This window comes from Gigantopelta aegis, chromosome 9 (genome assembly GCF_016097555.1).
Source record: "Gigantopelta aegis isolate Gae_Host chromosome 9, Gae_host_genome, whole genome shotgun sequence".
Taxonomy (NCBI): domain Eukaryota; kingdom Metazoa; phylum Mollusca; class Gastropoda; order Neomphalida; family Peltospiridae; genus Gigantopelta; species Gigantopelta aegis.
The window spans coordinates 24,789,860-24,794,982 of NC_054707.1; positions in this window are offsets into that span (position 1 = coordinate 24,789,860).

The following is a 5,123-nucleotide window of genomic DNA, read 5'->3' on the forward strand; positions in this document are numbered from 1 at the left end:
TCAATGGGTAGGTGTAAACCACTTGCACCGATCAGTGATCCATAACTGGTTCAATAAAGGCCATGGTTTGCTAAAGATCCCTTGCTGCTAATCGGAAAGAGTAGCCCATGTAGTGGCGACAGCGGGTTTGCTCTCAAACTCTGTGTGGTCCTTAACCATATATCTGACGCCATATAACCGTAAATAAAATGTGTTGAGTGCGTCGTTAAATAAAACATTTCTTCTTAATTACAAACAATTGTACTAATTCAAGTGTTTATTGTCAGAACACAAATACAGAAACAAAATAGTATACATACTTAATTTGACAAGGCTTGTAGTTTTTCTTGAATAAATTAATTCCCTTTTAAGATTACTGTTAATTACGTGTATTTATATACATCATGTGTGTGTGCACTGTAATGTGTATGTGTTTAGAAATGATCGACAATCCAAATAAACATATTCAAATTAAAGGGACTTTGATTTCAACCTATTTTCATGCTTATATTCAATTAAGGTTCAAGCACGCTGTCCTGGGCACACACCTCAGCTATCTGGGCTGTCTGTCCAGGAAAAATGGGTTAGTGCTTAATGTGTGTGACAGAGAGAGAGAGAGAGAGAGAGAGAGAGAGAGAGAGAGAGAGAGAGAGAGAGAGAGAGAGAGAGAAGAGGGTGTAGTGGCCTTACACCTACCCACTGAGTCGTTAAAACTCGCTCTGGGTGGGAGCCGGTACCGGGCTGCGAACCCTGTACCTACAAGCCTTATGTCCGATGGTTTAACCACGAAATCACCTTTCATTTCATTCAACGTATTTTCGTGCTTATATCCAATTAAGGTTCAAGCACACTGTCCTGGGCACACACCTCAACTATCTGGGCTGTCTGTCCAGGACAGTGAGTTAGTTGTTAGTGATTAGTGAGAGAGAAGAGGATGTAGTGGCCTTACACCTACCCGCTGAGTCGTTAAAACTCGCTCTGGGTGGGAGCCGGTACCGGGCTGCGAACCCTGTACCTACCAGCCTTATGTCCGATGGCTTAACCACGACATCACCTTTCATTCATTTCAACTTATTTTCATGGCTTAACCACAACACCACCGAGGCCGGTCGACGACACCACCGAGGCCGGTCGACGACATCACCGAGGCTGGATGTCATTTTACAACATGTTTACGACTAACAGATCCTTTTTGATGACTAAAATACTGCTTCCTGTTTCGAATATTAGTATCTGTAGAAACAAGGTGTTTCTTGTTGTCCAAATGGTTGTAAGTAGTCCAAACCAGATTTTAACTTCGAATAATTCCATACGTACGAACAAATAATTATATATTAAGAAAACAATTTAACACTGACTGCTACAAACATTAACACACGACCGCAAAGACACTGGATATTCCGACACTGGCATTCTCAACAGGAAAATGTATTTAATATATTATTTTAGTTGTTCAAAAGGTTGTGTTAGTCGAAAACACCTTACAATGGCTGCAAACTCGGAAGTTTTTCAGGTTGTATTTTCTCTCTTTTTTCATTTGTTTTTCATATTTTTTTGGTGTTACTTTTTTTATTAGAACTTGTTGTTTGTGTATACTAGTTTTGTTTTGTTTTGTTTTTGTACCTCTTGATAAGAAACGTAAACGAAGTAACAGTTGGCAGAACGATATTGAAAGACATGAAATATGTTTAACATTTTTACAGGCAAAGAAATCGTGATAAATGTGGATGGTCGGCTTATATTAATTAAATCAAGGTAAATGCGATTAGTTTTGAAAACGAAATACCAGAAAGTATTAAAGGGACATTCCTGAGTTTGCTGCATTGTAAGATGTTTCCGACTAATAAAATATTTCTACGATTAAACTTACATATTAAATATATTTTCTTGTTTAGAATACCAGTGTCAGTATATTCAATGTGTTTCTGGTCGTCTTAATATTTGTAAGAAGCCCAAACTGGATTTCGTTTAGGAAATAAAATGAAATTTAACCTAGTACAAATATTAGAACGATCAGAAACACATTTAATGTACAGCCACTAATATATTATGCAGAAAAATATATTTGATATGTAATTATATCCGTTAAAAAGTCTCTGTTAGTCGATAACATCTTAAAAATTGCAGCAAACTCAGGAATGTCCCTTTAATATATTGGCCATATTTGCATAGCAACGGGGGGGGGGGGGGGGGGGGGGGGGGATATATAATACAGTTGGTATATTTTAGCTAATGGCAGGAATCTATTTTTAAATATAACTCTAAATGACTCACGATATTAAATAGAATTATTATATAATGCCATCCAACACCTATTAATAAGATCTGTTTATGAAGACTTAAGACTTATTGTTCTAAATCATTCTTCGCGCTTAGTTTTACAACACGGAAATAGTAAAAAAAAAAAGAGTAATCTGGTTAAAGGAATATAGTTCTCTGAATCATTGAATATATTTGTGTCTAAACCTAACAATAATGAATTTTTGTAACCTTAGTCATGTAGTTGTAATATATTTTCCCGAGTGTTTAATCATCAGACTATTTCTCCGGTACTTCGTAGTCCAATTCCTGTGCCAATCAGTGCTCCACGACTGGTTTACCAAATGTTGTGTCACGTGCTGTCCTGTCTGTGTGGAAAACCTATATAAAAGATCCTTTGGTGCTAACGAAATAAACTGTAGCGGATTTCCTCTCAGACCACGGGTCAAAAACTACCAAATGCTTGATCACCAATAGCCGATAATTAATCAATGTGCTCTAGTGGTGTCGTTAAACAAACCAAACCTTGAATTGTTTTGTAATCCAAATATTTAAAATTTTATTTTATTTAACTTTTTTCAGTTTGATTCCCACTATCTTTGGTGTCTATTAAAACTAGCAATATCATCCCAACACTTTAGTTTCGCTTTAGCTGTCTTCTATTTACCGAATTAATTTTAGCTGCACGTTCCCAGTCAGGATAACACAATACCACGGCCCTTGACATACCAGTTGTGCATTGGTTGGGACGGGAATATCCCAGATGATGGATCTACCGATGGAGGGAGGGGGGGCCGATCCTTCGTCCACCAGCAAATTAACCAACATCATCATACACACACACACACACACACACACAAAAATAAAAAATAAAAAAAATAAAAATAATATATATATATATATATATATATATATATATCATATAATATTTTACATTTTCAGTGCAATCAAAGTATGTGATATTTTTCAGATCACATACTTTAAGAATTTGATAACTTTGCAAATTGGATGTAAATTAATCGAGGTCACGGCACTAGGTTTATTGACATTTAAGCAAACGTGCGGTACTTGGGTGATACTCCATGATTGACGTATGTATTCATAGTCATCAAATAAAAACATTTCAATGGCAATTTGACACTGAAAGCTGTCCAGCGTTCAGAAAACAAAAAATGTTAGGCATAACTTTATTTTGATGTAAGGACATCCAAAATGACGTCATTCGAGTTTGACGTCATTTCCATTCAAAAATACACCGCGCCACATATTCTTACGTCATTTGAATATCTAGTAATGGCGGACTGGGATTAAACTTGCCTGTACAGTTTACAAAAACACCTTGTATTAAAGGGACACACCCTAGTTACGGCTATTTGTTAACCATTACGGCGTTGTTTTTCGCTATTAAACCCCATTTTTCACAAATAAAATTGCACTTTACTTACATTTTATTATTTAGAATACACATTTCCATTCAGCTGAAGTGCTTTTTGGTAATCCTGATGTTTGTAAAACCACGAAATACATTTTTTGAATTTTTTCACAAGACGTGCTGTCGAGAAAAAACCGTTAAGCAAGCGAGGTCCAATCTATTTTTAGAGGGGATATTTCCATTTCAATGTCACAGACGTTGGTATATCACGTGACCGTTATCATTTTGGTTCGGTTTGTTTTCTCGTGCACGGTTCGCGCAATCAACATCCGATTTGTTGTTGTTCATTTGTGAGATTTTTCTTCACAGTTCGTGAAAATTTTCAGTAACAATAAAGTTCAGACAAGTAAGTGTCTCAATACAAAACGTTACAAACCCTTAAAACCAATAATTTTGCTAAGTCTTACGATATCTGGAGAGGGGATACAACCAGGACAGAACAGTTGGAACATGTCCAGGAGAGGTGAAACGAACGCACCCCAAGTCTGTGAAATTTGTCGTGACGTAGGCATTGTTGTGCTTCGAGCGACATCTACCGGTGACATCAGAATACTAACTTTCAAAATTATTTCAAGCAATTGGGACATGGGGATTCCCATGGTATTTATCGATTAAAACCTGGTTTTTTCACTCCATTTGATAAAAACTTGATCTAAGTGTGTTACAGGTTTGTAGATTAACCAAATTATAATTTATTTTCGCTGGATGGAACTAGGGTGTGCGGCTTTAAGCTTGAGATTATATGATAAAGAGATTATTACCCTCGTGTATTTCGGTATCGTTAATATCATATATTAGGAATAAAAATAATGTAAATACAATTTTTATTCCTAATATATGGTATTGACGATACCGAAAAACACTGGTAATAACCTCTCTCTCTCTCTCTCTCTCTCTCTCTCTCTCTCTCTCTCTCTCTCTCTCTCTCTCTCTCTATATATATATATATATATGTATGTATGTATGTATGTATGTATGTATGTATGTGTATGTGTATGTGTATGTGTATGTGTATGTGTATATAATATATATATATATATATATATATATATATATATATATATATATATATATATATATATATATATATATATATATATATATATATATCAGTACGCTTTCTGTCTATCTGGTGATGACACTAATATTACTTCGCTTTTATTCTTTCTTCTTTCAGTTCTCCTAATTATTTTAATCTTATTCTTTCTTCTTTTCATCTCCCCTAATTATTTTAAGCTAAGGTGCGGCGGACCTGTAAATACAGTAGTAATAAATGATCCAAGAGGTATTGTCCATTAGAACACTTTTGTCTTTGACTGACAGCAGAGGTGGGCGGGGAGAAGGATAATTTGATGTTAACACATACGCGCATGATATTTTTAGCGATTTTTGTTGAGCAGTGTGCTTTCCAAACCATTTCATCCACGCGATTGTAGGTCTTGCCAGTGGGGCA